The sequence below is a fragment of the Protopterus annectens genome, chromosome 7.part0 (genome assembly GCF_019279795.1).
Source record: "Protopterus annectens isolate FY-2018-M chromosome 7.part0, PAN1.0, whole genome shotgun sequence".
Classification (NCBI taxonomy): domain Eukaryota; kingdom Metazoa; phylum Chordata; order Ceratodontiformes; family Protopteridae; genus Protopterus; species Protopterus annectens.
In genome coordinates this window covers 1,409,235,765-1,409,244,793 of record NC_056739.1, presented here as the reverse complement: position 1 = coordinate 1,409,244,793, position 9,029 = coordinate 1,409,235,765, and positions in this window count along the sequence as shown.

The following is a 9,029-nucleotide window of genomic DNA, read 5'->3' as shown; positions in this document are numbered from 1 at the left end:
TAAAAAAGGCATTATAGGGGTGGCGAGAGCCTTTGCCAGTATCCGGAATCCCAATGGCGACAGGTGCAGGCCCTCTCTGGCAAAGCATCGTGGTCTGTCGATCATGTCATCCCAGGCAGACAGATACTGGATTCCCTTAGAATGACACCAGAAACTTAGCCAATTGTTGAAATCATTAATTTTGTCCTTGCACTGTGGTATCATTCTGGGTGATGGCAGGATGTTACTCAGGGCTAGGGTCATACCTGCCAGGTCTACAAGATCGGAGAGCTCCACCATGTCACTTTTCATGTAGTCCATGGAGGTACATCTCAGGTCATTCACACCAACATGGACAATGACAGATTCATATTTGTACTTGTTGTGGAGAGACCTGAGTGTGTGCATTATGTGGCAAATCCTGGCACCTGACAGGCAGCTGACAGTAACTTTCAGCTTGTTTAGACTGGGGAGTGGAACATCAGTGTACCTGACTATAGAGTCACCTATGACTAGACTGTTGGGCACGTTATGTCTTATGGGCTGCAGTTGAGTGGCACACTGAGTTTGTAGGCTATGTATCATTTGGGTTGTGTTGGGGGGTGGAGGTTTCTTGCATTTCTGCTTTAGAGGTCTCGGTTGTTTGGGCAGACTTTTATTGAGAGCCTCCATGAATGTAGGCGTGTGTTTTGTGCTTTTATGTGTGTGTTTTGGTGGTGTAGGTTTTGAGGGACTATGTGATGAGTGTGGTGTGGTGCAAGTGTTTACCTTCTCCACTTGACTGTCTAGTCTAGTCTTCAGTGAAGAGAACTTTGCTTCCAGTTTGGCTATATAAGTGCATCTCTCACAGGTTGTAGTGTTGGGTGGTAGGAAGAGAGGGTTGTCTGTGTACATGAGGCAATTGTTGCATTGCCCCAAGATGCCCAGATTCATCAGGTAGGCAGGAGAAAACACTGGGAGCTGACCTTTAGACATGTCTGGATAGGTGCTTATTTATTAAGTACTAAAAACTGTTTTCCTCTAGACAAGTGAAGAAAGTTGAGTGCTGTAGTAATTTGTAGCTTATTTAGTGCTTACAATGAGTTATCAACAAGTGCTGAGCTCAAAGAAACCGATTTGAGTGCTAAAACTAAAAAGCTGGCTAGTTGCAAGGGAAAATTTGAAGAGCAGACTTTATGGCGCCAGGAATAGTTTAACCCTAGTTAAGCAGGGGGGGCTCAGGAGCTTACAAACAGTCCTGGATACAGCAAATCTGTATCTGGATTAGACTTGTTACAGGAAAGGGGGGAAACAAGCTTAGATTTTTTTCAGTAAAGTGGAAATGGAGAAAGCTGGAACAGAAGTTAATTCAAGGTTAAGAATCTGAGTGGGTTGACCTTCACAAATGTTCTCTATTAGATTGAATGAACTAATGACACTAGACTGGGAAGAGTGTCACAGATCAAATACAGTATGGGCGGGCAGCTGCAAAGCCACCAAGTATTTATTACAGCTCCTAGCTGTAGCCACTAAATGAAAGTTTTAAACAGATCAAGCAGCAAGCAGACTCTAGAAAATGCTTTTAACTGCAAACAGACTAGACTAGAACACAGAAACCTCAAAAAAATCAAAAACACGGATAGAGCACTCACAAACAGAAAATACAACTCTCAGTATGAAAAAGCAGTTTGCAGTTAAGTAATTCAGTAAACATGCAATTAGAGTAATTAAACTATCTAGCAATGAAAAATACAGTTAAAACGGTATAAAACAGTACATAAATGCAGTGAAACAGTGAAAAAAAGCTTTATTACAGTGCAAAATGTAGTAGATTAACTGTATAGCACAATCATAAGCATATCAGAAGTGCAATTTAATGAAATAAGTGTAAGATATAACTTATCCTGCTCTTGGAATCTTAAGGAATTTCTGCTTAGTTTCAGTAATGAATTACCATCCATAGCCTGATAAATACAAGCACAACCTTTTCAAGACACAGGGTTTATATACCAGTAAGGATGGAAGAGTTAGAAGATCAAATTACTACTCAATCCTATTAGCCCCTGCTATTACCCAATCACTCGTACTACAGAAGGTCAGGAAACCTTGTTACTCCCAATAATAATGAAGACAGACTATCAGCAGAGAATGGCTGCCAGAAACACAGGAAACTCAACAAACAAAACTACCAGGCCTTGACAACAGCAGGCCCCTATCAAGATTATGCCACCTGAACAGAACAAAGAAACCTCGCTTTAAATGCATAGAAAGAGTACTCACAAAGAGAAAATGCAAGTCTCAGTATGAAAAAAACAGTTTACAATTTAGTAATTAAATTAAAATGCAATTATAGTAATGCACACTATTACAGCTCCTAGCTGTAGCCACTAAATGACAGTTTTAAACTGATCAAGGAGCAAGCAGACTCTATAGAATGCTTTTCACTGCAAACAGTCTAGACTAGAACACAGAAACCTCAAAAAATCAAAAACACGGATAGAGCACTCACAAACAGAAAATACAACTCTCAGTATGAAAAAGCAGTTTACAGTTAAGTAATTCAGTAAACATGCAATTAGAGTAATGAAACTGTATCTAGCAATGAAAAATACAGTTAAAACAGTATAAAACAGTACATAAATGCAGCGAAACAGTAAAACAAAGCTTTATAACAGTGCAAAATGTAGTAGATTAACTGTATAGCACAATTATAAGTGTATCAGAAGTGCAATTCAATGAAATAAGTGTAAGAAATAACTTATCTTGTTCTTGGAATCTTAAGAAATTTCTGCTTAGTTTCAGTAATGAATTACCATCCACAGCCTGATAAATACAATTCCATGGTTGGAATATTCACTACATCAGTCAAGGGAGATGTTAAACAGTGGGCTCACATGATATTTGGACTACTGCATATCCCAGCAGATCATGTGCCATTGTTACCCCAGCCCCAACACAGCAGTGTACACATACAACTGCTTTAACAGAAAATCACCTATGGTATATCAGAGTACCAGACAATTTCTGAGCTGTAACACAGATATTGCTCACGTCATTGTATGTCTCTCCTCACGCAGGATAACAATGTACATATTTATGCTGTTGATTGTATGAGGAATGACTCCTGTCTGTCTGCTGACCTGAGTGTCTCAGTGGACTTGGGAAGCTAGCATGGGTGATGGTGTTGATGGCTCCAATCTGGAATTACTCAAATCATTTGCATGTGAGGTAGTACTATGTTGGTGTTTTCACAGACTGTCTTACCTCTTACTGCAAGAAATCTGGACAAAGTCAGTAAGATTGGGAGGACAAAGGCCCAAGCATAGGGACAGATTTCAAATATTGTCCCCATAAACCTAGAAAGTCACTGGAAGTAAAGGTGTTGTATTATTAAATATGTTCTGAAGGATATAACATCTGAGATACAAATATTTGTCTGTAAGTAGTATAATGTAGTGACATCAATACTCAATAATTCACCAGAAGACCACAAATGTATGAGGAACAGACCAAACATATGAGGAAAAACTCTGGACATTCTGTGGAAATCAGGACAATTGAGAGGTATGCAGACTGTCAGTCTGTTGGTGGTGTAACATTACCAACCACAGTCACAAATTAAGTAGAGTACACAGCTGGGGAATGCTGGGGACAGTTTGAGTGAAGTGCAGTCCTGCAGAAATAGTGGCGGATGTTAATGTCTGTAAAATACAAAATCCCAGACTGGAGTACAGGTAGGTGTGGACTGGAGTCACTTTATTAGTACTGAAAGTCCCACTGGCCATACCCATACACTTAGGGAAAATGAGCACAATCCTGTTACCCCTTCATTAAAATGACCTGTTATGTATAAATGTCGATACATACATATATACGTATACATATCCGTCTGTCACCATCTCTTTCTCACATGCATAGTATATCTATCTCTATGTAGTGGCAAATAGATATGTACTGATATATATATATATATATATATATATATATATATATATATATATATATAGTTATATATATTAAAATGAATCATACACCCTCCATATATCTACATAACACATACACATATTATACACACATGCAACTACAGTTATATATACATCACTGTTATATAAAGAAACATGTGTGTGGATGTATGTATTGTCCAACATACCCTAATAATGGTGTGTTAATCTCCACTATCACACAGCCCTACTGTTGCTCAAAAGATCCAAGCTCAGGGTGTAACAGTACAAATTCCACTTACCCACAGACCCCTGTGCCTGCTGGATGTCACCACATAGACAGACACAGGTGAGCAGGTGCTGTAATGTATAATGTTGTTAATGCATGTATGGACAGGGCAACTTGTCCCTGCCCACAGGTATGCCTATGTAACTGCAAGCAGCCACATATGGCCATACTGGTAACTGTACACACATAGGATAATTACAGTTATCCCACTGATAAGATACTAGATGCTTATAACAGTATGAAACAATATCACACTTCAGGCCACAGATGCTGGTCAACACAGGCCTGGTTTGTGTAATGCACAAGTACTGTGCCTGCAATCACACATACAACAGACTTAATGTGTGGTGCATAAGATAAGTACTGTGATCTTTAGTGTATAAGACTAGATAGGTAGGGGTTCTAATCTTACTCCTGCCTACTTGTTGAATAACTATGTCAGTGTGTGTGTGTGTGTGTGTGTGTGTGTGTGTGTGTGTGTGTGTGTGTGTGTGTGTGTGTGTGTGTGTGTGTGTGTGTGTGTGTGTGTGTGTGTGCATCCTCCTGCAAATGAATGGACATGCCCTCATGGGCTATCCACCTGCAATGGTTATCCACTTTTTGGCCCTATAACTTGCTGCTGGTGTCCACACTGCCATCTTCTACAAGGCCTGAAGATGTCAGCCACCTTAAGACTACCACCTGATAGTCTAACATCAGATATAAGTTATGGCAGGTGCGATAACTGCCATGATCTATAGTGTGTAAGTCTAGATAGGTAGGGGCTATAATCTCACTCCAGCCCACTTGGTGTGTGTGTGTGTGTGTATATATCCATATGGCATAACCTTGGTAGCCTAGACATAGGTAGGGTTTTGCAGTGTTTTATTTATAGTGGGTGATGTGGCCCCCTGAAGGACTGACCACAACAAGGCCTGCATATGTCATCAAGCATATGTCCTAAAATGATAGTACTAGCAGACTTAAGGTGTGTTGCATGCACCACGTACTGTGATCTGTAGTATGTACCTTTACATAGGTAAGTGTGCACACCTACATACAGCAACCTGCACTATGCGTGTGCCTTGGTGTGACCTGTATGCACTGACTGGAAGTTGTGTTAGCCTCAGTGTAGCTATGTGTTTGTATGAGCCTGTTAGAGCATTTTACAACATGTTATGGCACCATGGGATGTATGAATTGAACACAGAGAGTACTGTAGCCTTCGAGTGTCACTGGTCAGAAAGATGTGGATGCATTCACTGTTGTAAACCAATACTGAAAGGTTTGGGATATACACCCAGACTGGCACTGGTATATTGAATGTGGCAGTCATCACAGCTATCATTGTGTGCAAAGGCACCCTTGCCATGTCACTACACAGGTATATTGTACAACTGTAGCAACTACACAGGTTCCAAGGTACACCACTACACATTGTAGAGAACATGTTCTATGGAGTTCATGTCAGGACCGTACATGTGTAGTCTGTCTCCAAAATTGTTTGGAGGGGATATGTATGGCTCCATTCAGGGAAGTGTTAGTTCCCATAGTGTACCTTCCATGTATCCATAACAGGACTAACACATATGTCACCTGTGCTACACACCAACAACATCAGTGTGGTATGCATAGTACATGCTGGTGAGACAGGTATGCAACACAGGCAGTACACCCTACAGGAAACAGGCCCCCCATGCATGTCATGCACACATCTGCTGTGACACACATCATGTGCAAGTTACACATTGGGATGCAGAACACAACAATCATAACTGTTGCCAGGCAACTGTTGTTACTGAGCACAGGATATATGTAGATGCATTATCCCCATCAAAACCCTTGTGGCACTTATGAAGGGTAGCAGATCTTCTCACAGATTAGGTATGCATGAGTATGCTGAATGTCAACATTGTCCTTGTTAGTTTGTTATACACATATGAAACTATGGAGATATGCAGTTATAGTGCTGTACCTTGCTGACGACATATGTCTGCTGTGCTGATATGCCATCCTGTGCTGCTTTATTTCCACTGTGTATCCATAGGTTATCCCAACAGACTCCTGTAGCAGAAACATAAACTGTCCCATGACACACCTGCCATTGTGGAACTTTACAGCCAGTTCAACAACATACAACATAAGAACCACATAAGGTACACAAATGTATACAGTGTACACATGACAAATGCCAGCATACAATATCTCTCGTAACCTCTATAAGTGGCATGGTGAACCAACACTGTATTATACAAGTACATGCTAAGTATATAGTCATCCTGTGCATCGTACCCTTAGCTTCATTTCTCTGCAACGATATCAAGGATGACAGGGATGTGGCACAGGTATCATCACTTGTACAAGGTGTTGTGTGGGGATGAAGGAGGCCTAGGTTGGCCCAAATGGTAGACAGCATGTGTGTGAGTCGGGGGGGAGCATATAATATGGACCATGGAGAGGTGATGTGTGTGTCTGTAGGTGACCTGCATTTGACAGTGGTGTGTAAGTATGTGCATGTACACAGTCAAGCTCAGTGCTAGTCCTACATGTGTGTATATTGGACAGCTTTGGACCATACATGGTAGAGTTGACAGTTCACCGTCTCCGGCTCCGAACATGGGAACTGGATCTGCCAGGAGTTACACTGGCACCTCCATGCCCACGTTCAGAATTGATGGTGCTAGTACCTGATGGTGACTGCTGTCTGCTGGGACTGTGTACCCCATGGGGCCATCCAGGACCATGAGCCCATGACCTGCCATGTCATGATGTGGACAGCACACTCCCTCTGTAGCACTGGATTTATTGCAACTATGGAAGCGTGTGTGTGCACAGTCACATGGACTCTCAGCAAAAGGTGTTGCTTACCTACGTCCACGGATCTGACACTCAACTCCAACCACACATTCCAGTATAGACAATGTACAGTCCAAGACAGACACTATCTCAGCCCACTGTCTATCCACAGCATCAATGAACCAATCCAGAGTGTCCCCATGTGGTAGAGGCTGTCATGTGTCAGACTGTGTGGCATCCATAACCCTAAGCATATGCCTGGTGTTACATTCAGAACATGCCTGTGCCTCCATGATGGCCAGAAACATGTGCCAGGTGACCCATGATGTGACACCTGCAACAGGTGGTGGATGGCCTCCTTCAAGCACCCCTTTCAGTCCGGCTGTGTGGGACCTCACCAGTTCTCTGGCTATGACCAGTGTCTACACTCACTGGAGCCGTAGTTGCCATACTTTCCTGTTCAATTTCTCCACCCTCTGACTGTCCAATATCTGTGGCCTCTGGGGATGGGGTATGTGTTGGCATACAGACTGTGTGCAGTCACAAAATCGGCAGAAGAGTGATGTCTACCTCTGGGGCAAATTCAGCCTCTGACACCCCCACCTGTGCCTCACTGTGGCCACCATCATCATCAGTGTCTGAGGAGACACTGACTTCAGGTTGTGTAGGGGACAGACTCCAACCCCAACAGTCACCTGCAATAAGAATGAAAAAGCAGTACATTAATACATGCACTATTGTGTACAAAAAGCATCCAAGACTCATACAACAAAGACCCACAACTAGATTAGTGGTCAAACAAGTTCCTTCTCTGCCTTTGTCCACAAAGCACTACCTCAGAACACAATTCAAATTCAACTCAGGACCTTTATAACTATCACTTGAAGTAAATCAAGTCAAACATGACCAGTAATATTTACCTTTTACTTACTCAGTATGACACTATAATTGAAAAAAAACAACACATAAAACCCGTACAACTCTTTTCACAATTATATGGAAATACACATTTCACTGCCTAATATATTTGCCTTCAACCCATTATATTTTAAAAGGCATTTTAGATTCCTTGCCTCATTTAAACCAGGAGCCTTATCTGCTCTTACTTGTAACTGCCAAAGTGTATGTGTTTTTTGAACTAAAATCCTGGCGTAATGGTTAGGGTGTTTACCTTATAAACACAAGGTGCAGGGTTTGATTCTCACATGGGATGACTGTCTAGGTTTAAAATGACCCACAAGAGTAGTCAGCCTAGTGCTATGAATCTAATCTAAACAACCTTAGGTACCTCTTCCAGAATGGCATTTAAAAACATCCTGAGCTGTTTACACACATAGCTACATGTACATAGGGCCATTATTATGGCCCTTAACCATACTAGACTACAATTGTTCCTTAACAAAATGTGTCATACTTACCAGGGGCAGGACCACAGCACTGGGCAATACCTGATGGACCTGTGAAAAGTTGAGGGTGGGGTAATGTCAGTACCACTGCATGTTGCACCACAACAAAGTAATATGTCCATAAAGTATATCTCACATTTGCAATAGCTACTATATTACTTGTTGTATTAGTTTCAATCTGCATATGAGTGTATACCTGAGGTTACAACCCCCCCCATAGAACAAAGACCTGACCCCCATATAAAAGTATCTACAGCCTGACACATTGAGTGCTACACTATTACAGCTCTGATCACAGTAAGCTTACCTGCATGCTCCTCAGCTGTGGAGACTGTGCCACCCTCCTCCACAATGTACTGTGTGATGGATGCCTGGGATCTGTTGTGTGCCTAGCTACACCAAGAATTCCTCAGTGGCTGAGAGTTGTTGTTCTGCTGCAGGCTTTCCATCGGTGACAACACAATCCCTGGCTATATCCGCTGCCCATCAATATCCGGCATTAACCATATCGGTTACCCGGTGTTGCACCTGCTCATATGAGCTGCCCTGCTGGCCCATGGCATTAATGTTATGGACAAGGTCTGACCACAATGCAGCCTGCTGTTCCTGATCATGTCTCTAGATAGCAGGATGTCATGATGCTGCCTTAGTCAGTGTAAG